The sequence below is a fragment of the Melozone crissalis genome, unplaced genomic scaffold (genome assembly GCF_028551555.1).
Source record: "Melozone crissalis strain CALT ecotype California unplaced genomic scaffold, PUWL_Pcris_2 ptg000019l_1, whole genome shotgun sequence".
NCBI lineage: Eukaryota > Metazoa > Chordata > Aves > Passeriformes > Passerellidae > Melozone > Melozone crissalis.
Genome location: NW_026535797.1, coordinates 21,602,298 through 21,616,838, shown reverse-complemented (window position 1 = coordinate 21,616,838; position 14,541 = coordinate 21,602,298).

Genomic DNA, 14,541 nt, shown 5'->3' with positions numbered 1-14,541 from the left:
ATTTGACCAAGCCCTGTGTTATCACATACAAACTGATGGAACAAACCCCTGTTTCAGTTTGAAGGGGATTGTTTCCTAACAGAGCCATAGCCAATCAATTTTTTTTTAAACATATGGAAAGACTGTAGAATAATATGATTTATTCAAGGCTTTAGTCTTCCAAAGGCAGATTTAGCTACATTAGCCCATAAGATGCATGAATTGCCCGATTTTGGAGCTATCCCTTTAGCAGTGTTGTTTATACACACTCGCATGGGTGTTCAGCTGCAAAAGCAGAAAGTTTCACGCCACTAAAAAGTAAAGATTGTAATATGAACCACTGCATAGTCCAAAGGAGCTCATCAGTAACAATGAAAACATAGTAATTTGGTTTAGTAACTGATGGGATAAATATTCCATACCATCAGGAAACATATCTCAGAAACAGAAAGCACTTGCAATCGCACTCCACCCCAGCAGGATGCAGGAGCTTGGCCCCCAGCACCACCAGAATCAGGAGCTCGCAGCAGGGGCAGGCACCCAGTGTGTGCTGAGCCACCCCCTGAGCCTGCCTCACAGGAGAGCCTCCTCTCACCCCCACGGCTCTCAGCACAGAAACAACAGACACACAAATGCAGCAGGAGCAAGAGAGAGACAGGAGAAGGGGGCAGGGCACAGTGGGGACCCCAGGAGGACAGAACCCCTGAGTCACTCCTGTGAGTCTCAACTCATCTTCTCCAAAGGCCTGAACTCCCACCAGAAAACAGAGATGCTTTGCCCAGGTTGCTTCTTACAAACATTAATTCAGACTTGATGCTTTCACTGTCCTGTCATGGCTGCCCAAAGGATTTAGAGTTCAGGCTGAAGACTTTTAGTAATTTCTGCCACGGCAGCATAGCAGGGCTCTGGAGACACTGATGGTATTTATAGCAGCCTAGAAATTGTACCTCTTCTCACCAGCTGAACCAGTTCCCTGAGCTGACTGCTGCAGCTAATTGAAAGAAGACTGTCATGTACCATCAGCTAAATTTACTGCTGGTCCTCACGATTGGGTTGTGCTGACTGCATTGTGACAGCAGTGTCTAAAGGGAGGTCATCTTCATTTCTACATTTTCTCTCTAGGAACAAGAGCTTCTTCTGTATCTGCACCGCTAGGTTTCTATTTATAGGCTTGAACCCTGTGATGTAATCTTCCTTTTTGTTTCCAAGGAAACAATATTTCATGTATTCTGCTTTCAAGTTTTTCTTCCTTTAGGTTTTCCCCCCTCCACCTGCTCTCTTCCTCTCTCTTTAAAGAGACAAGTAAATAGGTAAAACCTGTATTTATCTTTGGCATGCCATGTAGTTCTCTTTCTCTAAAACCAGACTTATTCATAGCACTAAACAATTCAAGTTATTTAAAAAATATGCTTAGCAATAATTTTATGCAGTATTTATACCTATTACTTTTCTGATAGCAAAAGAGCTATAATTGCATTAGGCAGCAACTCCTGTTGATAGTTCAAATTTTTCAAAAACTTAGGGTCTACATCTCAGCCCCAAGTCCTCTTCTCCTGCAAAGACTCTATAAAAGCATCTCACTGACTGTCCAGCCAGTTTTCCCCCAGTTTCACTCCTTAAGTGTTCCTGATGGCTAGTCCTGTCCCCTGACATCCCCTTTCTGACAGCAAAGCATCTCCTGACACCTCTTTCCATGCTCCTTTTTGCCACTGGGTTGTGCTCTCAGGTCTGTGGTGGCTTGGAGGTAATTTTCATTCAAGCGAAAATCCTCTACATTAATATTCTTTTATAATAATTTAAAATTTTAAAATAATAACTTTACTGTCTGTAAGTCCAAAAAATACAGAGGACTGAATGCATTATTTACAGTGAAATCAGCATTTGTAACAGATGGAGTAAGGTGTGTTGAATGGATAGTTGCACAAGTGCAGGTGCTTTGTGTCTTACTGGAAAACCAGCAGGTCAGTTAATAGCTTGTCTCTAAATTTTCAGCATGTGTTTATGTCTATGGGTTGAAAAATGTGGGAGAGTCTAGCTGTTTTAACAAGAGACTATTTTAACGCTGCAGAAAAACTAAGAGCAACGCTGCTCATAAATGTAGGTGATTAATTCTGACTGGGAAAACTACTCTCATTTTTATTACTACTGCCTTGTGCCTCCACAATATAAAAACAATAAATGAGTTAGACTGGTGATATTCTGCTCAAGGAACAACAAAGTAACAGACAAGATTTTTTTAAGGACTGCCCACTTCAGAACATAGAAGAGCATGTAAAATTCCAAGCTAAAGAAGATTACGTGGACCAAGAACACTCAATAACAATTTATGTGGTGAAGGGGAGAAAAAGTGTTAAAGCATGATAGATATAAAGATATCACAGATATAGATACAAATTTTGTGCTGTCAAAGAAATTATCAAAGTAAGCATGGAAATGACCTTTAGTCAGAGTCTTGCATTTTGGGTCATGTTGTAGACTGGTACCCATCCCCTCCTGTATCAGTTCCAAGGAAGGCCAGGCTCTGTTGAAAGGTATGTGATCTTGATTCAGAGGCAACAAGTCTTTCCACAACATCTCTGACCCGTCACATAAAAGGATGTGCAATGGGAACACTTACATGATCTAGACCTCTGCCAATATCTCTGGATTCTTTTCAAAAATTCATCACAGTCTTTCCTCAGATCCCAAAAATAAGGGTTTCCCACGCTCTGCAGTCCTACTGGAAGCTATTCCAGGAAGCCACTTGTCTCCTCTTTCCACCTCCAAAGCTTTTGTAGTTTTTTCCCAAAAGACCATGTTTGTTATCAAGCTTCCCTATCTCCTAATCTGGCCATGACTTAGTAGCTTGTCCATGCTCTCTCCTTCCTAATGGTTACTCAGACTCAAGAATCTCAGTAAAAATCACATTTGACAGGCATGGGAAAAGTAGCAAGGTTCAGGTGTTTGTCACTAGGTTTTGTTAGTTTATTTCTGAAATAGAATATTTCTGGTAGCTGAAACGCAGAGCACATTTCATGGTCTGGCAACGCATTGCTTTAGAGATTGTGGCTCTGTAAAAAAAGCTTTATGAAGTTTGTTTGCTTCTCAAAGACAATCCTTGGCACTGGACAGGTCCTGTTGGGTCTCAGTAAATCAAAAGCTTATTTGATGTCAGTGAAACTAAGATGCAACTGCTGTTTTGCTCCAGGTTGTCAGAAAGCTTCTCAGTAATCACTTTCAGTCAGAATAGATGCTCAATTGTTCTTTCCTGCTGCAAGGGGGGAAAAAACAGCAGCTTACTCTTTCTCAATAATTCCCTCATATTTCATTTTTAATCTCTTAAGCAAATTACAAGTGAAGACCTTTGATGTATGCGCCAAACTCATTCATTTCTCAGTACTTGCTGGACTAGAGAGGATCTCCCGTTCTTATGCATGTGGATGATAATAACAACTTCAAAGCCCCCAGGCATGTGTTAGCTCTCCCCAATTTCCTTTATAAGCATGCATTTCGTGGGCCAACACCAGTTAAGAACCATATGCAGCTGTACTTGAATGCCATCTATTAAGGCAGCCTTGCTATCTCTCTCATAATGTAACAACCCTATTTCTGCTTTGCAGATCTACTCAGTCTGGATTTTGCATTTTTCCTGAAATGAAGTACCTAATTTCCAGCATTTATGGTGTTCTGAGCTTAAAATAGTCTGGAACCTGATCAAACTCAGAGCAAAAAGTCATTAAAAGGCACTTGCCCTGAGGTGGTTTGGAGCTTTCCTGGTGGATTATGAAGCATCACTTTGCTGTTGTGGGGTTTTATGACATGAAGTGCAGCTGATTACTTCTAGAAGGACAGTAGGTCATAGCCATATGGTACCACAGGACCAGATGTTCCAAGTACAGCAGAACAGCTGCACCTGAGCAGTGGCTGGGTAAACTTCTCCAAGCTTGCTAAGGAAGAATGAAAGGGGACATATTTCAAACCAGTTAGTGTTACAGTTGTCATCATTATTTAGTTTGTCCAACTCATTATCAGAACACTTGGAGGCAAAGACCATAGAAGAGTTAAAGAGAATATAATGTAGTCACATAAATAAGAAAAACCACCATCAGAGACAATTTACATTGGAAGAAAATAAATAGTTTTGGAAAAGATGTAAAACTTCAGGCTTTCAGCCAAGCTTTATCTAAGGAGGTGGAATGGAAAGAGTGAACAGTTTTTCACTAGGGCAGAAAATTTATCCCATAAGTGGGGAGCACAGATTTCATGTGATTTTCTTTAACGGGTTTGTTACTGACCACAGTCAGTGGAACAGACACCAGACCAATGGCACCAGCACAGCAACTCTGGTGTTTCCCCATTTGCCCTGCCAGCAAGCCAGAAGCCTGTACCAAGTGGACTGCAAACATCAATCCAATTTCTGTCTCCTGGCTCTATTTAAGTCTAGATTTGGCACTCCATATACCATGAGATTACTCTGACCTGAAACCTGCTCTCAGCATGTCTGGACAATTTTTCTGATCAGAGTTTCATACTATGTATCTATTTGTGTTTATTTTTTTAAGCGTGCTATGCTTAGGAAATAGGTTGGACCAGACATTTCTGGAACCTCTGCAGCAATCTGTTATTAATGATACAGAGAAGTAGAAGAAAAAGAGCTTCTTATCCCCATGAATAGCAAGAGCAGAAACAGACGATGGCAGTTTCCCAATTCTCTTGTCAAGAGAATTAGGTGCAATTCTCTGTGTGTTGCTGTGGTAAATTAGGGACAAAACCCACTTGATTTTTGGCAATGCTGTTTTCTTTAGAGGTCAGTTTAAACACTGACCAATTGCAGATGCCCCATTTTGGGGCGTGAGGAGCACGTCAGGATGCTCTGCACAGCACAGAATGAGGTACTCACTAGGCACTCTCTCTGCATAGGATTCCTCTGTAGGTGCTCTCCTTGCAGAGCTTTCTCTTAGCAGTGACTGAGCAACAGGAGAGTCAGCAGTTTGGGGCCCCAGGCTCTCCCTGTTCTCAGCATTCTTGGTTAAAGGGAGGTAACAAGGAAGACCTCATCCCTATTTTCCACATTACTATGCCTTGGGATCTCTACTCCATTTCAACACAAATCTCCCAGAACAATTTTTCTGCTGACAGTGAGAGGAAAAGCAGAACAGTGAACAAAATGCCTTTCAGAGCCCTGGCCCCAGCCTCACCCCACAAACTCAGAGAGCCTTGTTGGGGATTGGGGTCCTGCTTTCCTAATCCCCAGGGAACTTGCTTTGTCCCTGTCTCACATAGTCTCTTACAAACACAGGCACTACACTGGGCTCTTAGCCTGGCCACAGAGATAGCAAGAGAAACACCAGTCAGTAAATTTGACTCCTGTCAGGTCAAATCCAAATTACCCTCTTGACAATACTGCCTAAGAAGCTCATAAAACAATGTGCCTGCTTGTTATATGACTTCAACAAACAGCATCAACCTTTATCAAGAACGTTTGCTTACTGAGTAAAAAAAGAAAACCACAAAATATAAAGTAACATACCACAAGTCTTTAATTTCTGGTGGACCTTTAAGTTCCTCCTATTTTCAGACTTTTAGGAATGCTCCTTAATGTGTCAACTTAAAACATCAGCCATTGAAATCCTTACTCTGTGAAGCAAAGCTACCCCTTTGATTTGATTTGCAGAATGGCCTCACAAGTCAACATAATTCTGATTCCCCTGCTGATAGCAGCAACACAGCCGACGTCTGGCTGAAATGAAGTAATGAACACAACAGACAGCGCTTATTAAAGAATCAAATAAAACTCTGAATACATCAATCAAAAATAAGCATACAACCAATATTTTCTGGCAATCCAGAGCTGGGAGATGAAGAGGGAAGCACAACCTCAGGCTCAAACAGTAGGTTACTTAGGGCAGCAATTGTCATTTTTGTTTTATGGGTCTGAAATGCCTGTCTCAGCAGAGCCCCAACCCTGATGGGGGCCATTAAGCAATACTTCAGTATAAAGAGAAATTAAATGAGTAACGCCCAGCAAGATACTCCTGCACGCAAGGTATTGTCAGACAAGTTTTATGTAGTGCTTTATAAATGCCAGTTGACTTCAGCAAGAATCAAGGGCATGCAGCATTTTGTGAGGAGGGTGCAGGCACTTAAAGCATTTCTCTCTATCTGCAGTAATCAAAACAAGTTATAGCCAGGCTACAACTATATGTCTAGTTTGAAGACTGCTTGTCTGTGTGAGACAGAACCATCTGGATTTACTTTACAGTTAACTTTAAAATATATATATCAGATTTCTTAACTTTTGCCAAACAACTGGAAACATAATGGTTTCTGCATGCTGTTAGCATCTCACTACAGCTGCAAATGTCCATTAGGACAATCTTATATAATTATATACTTATTCTTCCCATGAAATTGTTAAAAACCCAGCTTTTCCAAATAAGAGCATATTTTGTAGCAAAGAGGAAATCTTCCAGTTCACCAGGTTGGAATGGGGGAGGGAAGTCTTCTAAAGCAGAACTTTACTCAAAGCTTTTTCTTTGAACTAACATAAAAATTACAAGTCGTAGTGTGTCAGATTTTTCCAACTTTACTTCTAGTGTGCTCCAGCCAGAAATCTACAATTTCTTTCCCTTTTCCTTTCCTTCGTGGAAGAAGTTCATTCCTTCTAAGATTCTTTTTCCGAAGAAAAAAAACAACTTTTCCCCCCCGCCTTTTTCCAACTCTTCCCTCTGGATGGGACTTTGTGGGATCTCAGTCTCTCAGAACTGGGGCACAGGGTGAACCAGACTACCCCTGGGGGGCTCGGGAGTCCTGGAATGTTGCCAGAAATGTCTGGTGGCTGGACTTTGATCCCACAGGGGAGATGACGTCAGTATGAGGACAGGAGGATTTCACCGGGGTGAATGGTGAAGGGACAAGTTAATTGGAGTGTGAGATACAGGGTTTAAGATCCCTGTACAGGGGGGTCTAGAGAGGCAAGATGGAGGAATTGGGGCGTGCCCTTCTCCTTCTTCTTCTTCCTCTAGGCCTCCATCTTCTGTGGTGGAGTTGGCACTCTGGGATTGGACCTTACTAGGGGAACACTGGTTAATAAGGGTAGAGGGTATTGGAGAAAAATGATAAATATTGTATACGTAACTCCGGGTATAAAGATAGGTGGCCGCCCCAGGGGCTCTCAGTGTGTGCCCATGGCTGACTGCTGAGCAGAACTCTGTCAGGCCAAGAGAAAATCTTTTAGATAAGCAATTAATAAACACCAAGACCGAGAACAAATCTGAAGCTTCCTCTCGTCCTTTGGAACGCGGGCGACCCAAGGCCATCTTGGGCTTTTCCCAGACCATCTAAACAGCCCCAAAATCCGACAGGACTTTAGTTCTCATCCTTCCCACAGTTCCATACTCTTGTCCAACAGAAAGTGTCAGTGGCACCTGGTGCCACTGGGTGACTGCCCTTGGGAGCTGATCCCCAACAGCAGGGATCTGCACGCAGAACATGAGCAGGCTGGATGCAGGCAAGGCTCCAGGAATGGGGGGTGATCTGTGTGTTCAAAGCACCATCATCAGTTTTGCCACAATTTTCAGAAATTACCAATAACACAGCACATGTCAGTTTTTAGGAATCCAAGGTAACAATTCAACTTTCCAGAAGGCAGGTGCTTACCTCTTCCAAAATAAGAGCCTTCCTGCTGTGTTTTCTATGTGTCCAGGCTCAAAGCACTCCAAGTCATTGGCCACTCTCAAAACATCTCAGCAGCTCAGATTTTTTAGTTAACAAAAACAAAACTAATGGAAACATAAACAACTAGTCCTAAAAACTGTACACAATCCTGTGCAATGTGCTCTGGGATGACCTTGCCTGAACAGGGAGGTTGGACCAAATGACCACTGTGGTTCTTCCAATCTTACCTATTCTTTTCCAGGAGGTGACTGACCTTTCTGCAGGTGTTCTCAGGACCCTACAGGGAGAAGGGAACAAGGGCTCATATTGTTTTGACAGCCATTCAGACAGAAAAACACATCTTTTTCAGATGCCTGCCTGAAAATAAATACCACAAAATGGTGTAACGCTATCAATCTCATGAGAAAAACAATCTTGGTCAGAGACAAGCAACAGACCACTGCCCATCCTTGGGGCACACAGACCTCACAGAGCAGCCTCCTCGCACTAGCACTGCCAGTCTGCTGGATCATCTTACCCATGTTACCCATACTGGGTCACCTGCAAGGATAAAGATAAAGCAACTACTGCTAGTTTCTGTTATATGGGCTCTGTATCTTATCCTCCACAAAGTTTCTCTGTTATCAGTATAGAAATAATTTGCACAACAACTTTACAAGTTATCTTAGAAAGCACAGCAGGTTTCTAGCATCCAAGCTCTTTCTCATTTTAAGAGTGACTATCTGAATAATTGGCAGGGAGGAGCTTGGCTGCTCTGTAATGCAGAAACTTGGCTAGAGCGATGCTGTTAGCATGAAACAGCAGCAGATCCAATGCCCAGAACTTGAACTGAAACTGTTTGTTATTACTTCACATCTGTACTGCAGCATTAGCCACAGGCCATGACCAAATCTGGCCCTGGTCCTTCTGGGATGAACGTCTATATTTTAAACAGACAGGGGATGGCAAAGGTGATTGAAAGGATTTAATGCAACATTAAAAATAACTGACAGAGTCAGGAATTTGTGTCTCACTGAAAATTAATGGCAACTACCATAGGACTCGGGTACTTCGGAAAAAAATGGCCAGGCATCCTGAAACCTTGGTAGGGCACAGGCATTTGCAGTCACAGAAGACTCTGTTCTTGCAAGAAATTAAAAAAGTTCCACAAGAGGTTTCTATCAATAACTGGCTGCTTTTTGCAGGCACTGGTGCAACAGTAGAGAGCACTGTGAGGCAGAAAGATAGGCAAGCAGTGATTGCAGGTCTGCTCAGAGATATCATTCCCAGGATGGTCAATTCAACAGAACAAAAAAGGTCCAGGGACCAAAGGGCTGCTTCCAGTATCACACACTTGCCCTGACTGGTCTCTTCGCCTCTTTTTCCCACTCTCAGGCAGAAGGCAAAGATCTGAAGAGGTTATTTTAAGAAATATCAATACTCACATGACAGCTGGATCTTAGATGCTCCAACAGCACCAAAATCTCTTCCTAATGCTGTGGTTCTGGTTGCAGCTCTGAGGGAGGGTTTGCTGCAGAACAAATGCCCAGGCAGAGGATGTCATGTGTGATCCCCAAGCCCTTCAGGCCTGTGGCCATGAAGGTCACAGCAGATGAAGTACTGGAGTGGAAGAGGTGTGGCTCTGACACCAGGGGACCCAGCTTTGATCTTTCATGAACCTGGCTGTGATTTACCAGAAGAAGTTTTAGGCTTTCTTCAGCAGAAAGTCATGGAGCTCTATAGGGAAGTAGAGAATTTTTCAAAGGCTGGAGGGTGTGCCTCTGCCTTTTTTTGGCAAGCTGTCACCAGAACTGGGCCATGCTGAGCACCTTATTGCTCTCAGCAAAGAAAGGCATTTCATAAGTTAGATGGGTACTGGAAGTGTTGGCACTGGAGAAAACCAAAACAAGAAGTAGAGGAAGATGGCTTTCTGGTGGAGCTCGTGCAAGAGAAAAGGACCTTGTCAGGATGCCACCTCTCCCACTGCCCATTGCTGTGCCAGTGCCAAGTCACTTGTGCACAGCATGACAGGAAACAGCAGTGCAATGCTCCTTGCCCGTATGCAGCAGTAAACATCACGTCGGCCTTGACAAGGGGACAACATCAAAGATCATATTTGTTATATTATAGTCAACATGCAGGCATCATGTTGTCTTAGTCACACCAAGACTAGGTAACTAAACTGCCAGGTTTAATGTTTCAGGTCACATCAGGGAATAGCTTTACCAGCAGATGTAAAGATCGTCATTTGGAGGGGGCAGCCCTCAAGGTCAGAGTCAGCAAATCCTCCTCTAAAAATAGATTCTACTTGCACAGTTAGTGAGGCTTCTTTTGTCGTTCTGCTGCACTTCACAGGACCCAGTTACTTACTGCACCCACCTAAGCCTACAGGTAAGGCTAAGCAATTTGCATTTCCTGCTGTACTTCTGCTCCTTTTTCCTTCCTTTTGTAACCTGGTTTAGTAAAGCAGGGACTTAGTAAAGCAGACCAAGAACTGGAAAACTTGCCGAGGTAACTATTAATTTCATTAGCTTGTTGCAGAGAAAAAAAATTTAATTATTACAGATTCAAAAAGGTTTTGAAAGTATAATGTATAATTTTAGAAATTTTAGAAAACCAAACTTGTTGTGTTACAGAAATCCCTTTATAAATTAGGAAATTAGGTGCAGAAAGCGTAATTATCTTGGAGATAATTTCATTGTAAAAGTTAGGGAATGAAAATGCAATTTTTAAAGACTTTAATATCTGTCCCAGAATATTTTGTTTATTCTTCAGTAATTGCTCCACCCTCTAGTCAAATCTAGCTTTTCCAATTGAATTAAAAGTCTCTCAGATGATGCTGTGTTTTAAGTTTCCTTGGACATTCTAATAATGTTTAATAAAATCTCAGCTTAATCTGTTTTCAATTAACCAGTCCACTCAACAATAAAGAATGAGGGCAAAAATAAGTTTTTAAAAAGTCATATGTGGCTTAGAAATTCATTGAAATAACTGGTTAGTTTTGAATATTCACAGCAGGAGATTCTGGGAAATAATTGCACAGAGGCTACAATTATTCTGGTTTTAAGCTGTTTAAAAATGACTGCAATAGATGAACTATTTTATAGTCCATGAATGCTTTAAGCATAAGAATGCAGGGCTTAAATAAAGGAACTGAAGTAAATGAATTTTGGTGAAGACTTGGACAGGAATAGGGAACACAGGATTGTACTTTTTCCTTAAGTATCCTGCAAATGCAGTTTTGGAATTTGGCAAATTCTTTTTGGGGTATTTCAGAAAAATATTTTTGAAAGACTTCTCCATCACAAGAAGTATTTGCAAAAAAGTAACCTTTTTGGCCTAGTGTTAGGGAAGAAATCCCCAACAAAACAAAGCAAGACATAACCCCACCCAAGGAGCTTTTGCCACAGCTCGTTGCAGTGCCCCGGGGTGTAACAAGTGTGAGGTTACAGGGGAAGCACACAGCTCTTCGTGGCTGCTGCCAGTCTTCCCAGTCTGAGCAAAACAGCATGGGGTGGTGTATCAGGGAGCACCACTCTCAATGCATTGCATTAAATCATCTGACAGAGCAAGCTTTTGTCACTGCAGTGACCAGCTCTCAGCTCCGCTGATGTACTTTGAGTTACAAAAAGCTTAGATACCAAAGCACTGTTTACCCTCCTCCCAAGTGCAAACACTGTGCTCCAGACATGTGCATTGGCTTCTGCACGAACTTTCCAGTTTATAAAACAGCCCTCTGCTTAGTCATACTCAAAAAGGGCAAGCACTTTTTCACCCTGAAGGGAGGTATGTGTCTGGCATGTGGGCTGGAAATGGAAGAACAGAACATTTCTTAAAAATTCAAGAAATTGCTGAGCAGATCCTCCCTCACTGTTTCTGTGGATTCTCAGTCATTAGATATGATTTTTTTTTTCTGAATTCGGCACTGAGCTTACTTGAAGACTGGTTACTAAACTAGATTCAAGTCTTCTGCATGTTTTTTGAAAGTGTAGAACCTAGTGTAGGTATTCTCCATCCTTACCTTCTCTTGGGTCCTTCCCTCTTGTGCACACTTGTTACAAACATTGTTCCTCCATGAGTTCTTACCGAAGGTGGTTATTAAACTGAAGGAAGTAAGTAAGTAAATATAAAACCATTAGTTTTGCAGTTGTCTGTAAGGCAAAGTCTCAGTTTTTAGTCCCAAGAGAGTAGAAGTCCAACAACTTCAATGGTGTTAAATTCTGCCAGATAAATAAAAACATTCAAATAAGTCTGCCCTGTATCCAAGATCAGAAAAGAAAATAGAGTACTTTCTTAGTAACAAGTTCTTCATGCACAGAAATGATTTCTCAATCAAAGTTCAGGGTTTTGTTCCTCTTTTTTGTTCTTCTGCTGGATTTAGTGTTCATGGCAGTAGATTAACTACTTTAATTCCCATGTTTGAGGGTGAAACTACCAAATCATTTCAAGGGCACTGTGTTTATCTCCTGTTGCACTGGGGTGGGTATAAAGCCCTGTAGATATGTCATTACTTTTGTGGAATTCTCATGAAAGGCTCAGCACTGATAGGTATTTCTCTTTGCTTCCCTTGGCATCTTGGAAAAGACTTCTGATGATATCACAGTTCCACTCCTTTTTCAGAGCTGACAACAGGTAGGAGGGAAATCTGAAAGCATCAGAATACAAATAAGATTAAAATCTGCCTCCACATTTACAAACAGGTTGCATATTTAGGTGTTTGCTAAATGCTAAAAACTTTCACTTCCCAGCTAAACCAGGTGAATTTGTGATAGTCTGCTATTTTCAGGGAGAAGTTGCTTTTAGACAACTCTGAGTACAAAACCAAGGCTTGTACACATATGCACATCAAGTTAAATTTAATAAAGCCAGCATCAAAATCACCACTAGCATGAGTGATCAATGTCATGAGAGCTGTGAGAACTTCCAAGAGCAGGACACGTGGGTGGCAAAGAATATAAACTATTCTGCTGTATAAATATGGGCTGAAGTGGCCTTAAGGCAAGGAAACCCTGTGCCCTGCATGACAGAACAGCTAATACTTCTAAAGAAAAGAGTAAGGAAAATTGTCTTCTCTCCATTTTTCTTCCCAGTTTTTACTTGTTTAGCCTCTCCCATTGCATATTTATGCCAAGGCCACCAGGTTCTGACTTTATTGAAGATCTGAAGCTTCAGGCACACAAATAAAGCTACAAGTTGGCAGCAGAGTATGTATGGTGGGGACAACAGCAGTGATGGAGGAACCCCTTGTGCCAGGGAGGGGTTCAGAAAAGGAAAGGATATATAGGCCCTTGCACAGAAACAAGGCAAATGCAGCCCTTGGCTGTGCATGCCTGATTTTTTTCTTTTTAAGTCTCTACAGCTGACTTGGATCCTAACTCTCAGGCATAAATCTTGCCAAATTGTTTGGCATCTTTATACACAGCACTAGGGCTTGCACAGCACGTTGAGCAGAAAATATTAATATTAAGAAACACAGTATTTTGTAATGTAGCTAATGACTTAGAGCTTTCAGTCTCAAAGTACTCAGAAACTCCCAGTACACATGGAAAACCAGCATTAGAAATGTACACAGCACCACCAAGGCTCTGATGTTCACCTCTAGATAAAAAGCTCAGTTTTCCTCCCCCATCTATAGGAATACCAAACTGTAGAGCTCATGACTGACATTTCCAAAAGCATTAACTCACCCATACACATTTTGTGGTGGGACTGGACATCCCTTCAATTGAACAGATTTGAAAATGGGCCACTACATTCTATGACTTCATAGGGCCTTACTGGGAATTTTGGGTTAATTTGAGTAGTTCAAGGGACTCCAAACGTGGTGCAGAAGGCAAATCTTTCACTGCCATATTGCTCCTCCAGCCACTAGACTGTGTGCTCTGTCATGGTCTGAATTAAACAGCAGATAGACTGGCAGATTTGTTTCTTTTTTTTTTTTCCTTGCACTTTATTTCCTCCCTTCCTGTTAAAAATAAAATAAGCTAAAGAGCTGTATAAGAAATTCCATCTGGCAGCTATAGAGGACATAGCGAACATAAAGAAGAGATTCCTTTGCTGTGCCTAATGCATGCTGCTTATCCAAATTAGCCACACAATTACTTCTATCAATGCAAAACTAGTTTAATGTTTTTTTCCTAGTGCACAGCACTTGAGAATGACTTAAAATGCAGTGTAATTTGCCACAGTGTATGTCCTGAAGTGGCTCACTAATGAAAAGAGGATTAACTCTCCATTATTCTGAATTACCATTTTGTGAAATCACTAACAATATTTTCATTTATATACATATAACCCAAGGGGGACAAATATTCCATCCATCCAAGCGATTAACAAATAAAATTTATTAGATAACATGCACTTTGGTCTTATTTATGAAGAGAAAGATTAGGGTATAAAAATGCAGATGACTGGATTTTTATCATTCTTGTTCTGATAATACCCTTAAGTCCATGACAGCAGAAGTGGGGAGCAGTGCAGTGTTGTGTGCACACTGCAGTGAGGGCAGAACCCACAGGATGCCAGACCCAGCAGGCACAGTCTCACAGGGTCATCTTCAGCGCCTCTGGGGCCCCACACCCAGCTCTGGCACAGAGAGGCAACAGGGAGGTCCCATCAGCTCACACAGCCTGCCCTTGGCACAGGCCAGCAGAATGAGAGGGAAGCTGTGCTCTGGGCACAGGGGAAGGGTGGGATGAGCTACAGACTGCCCTGCCTCACTGGGAGGGAACTCCTGGCCTCACATACAGGGCTCTGTTCCTCAGTATGCCCTGAAGCTGAGCCCAGACCCTCCTGCTGGGGAGAACCCTCTGGGACAAGGGCAGCTCCACAGCCAGTTGACTTTTCATCACTCCCCCAGGAAATAAAAAGGCTGTCCTGAAGCAGCATTTCCAGGAGCAGGCAAGGTGCAGAGTTCTTTATGCAATG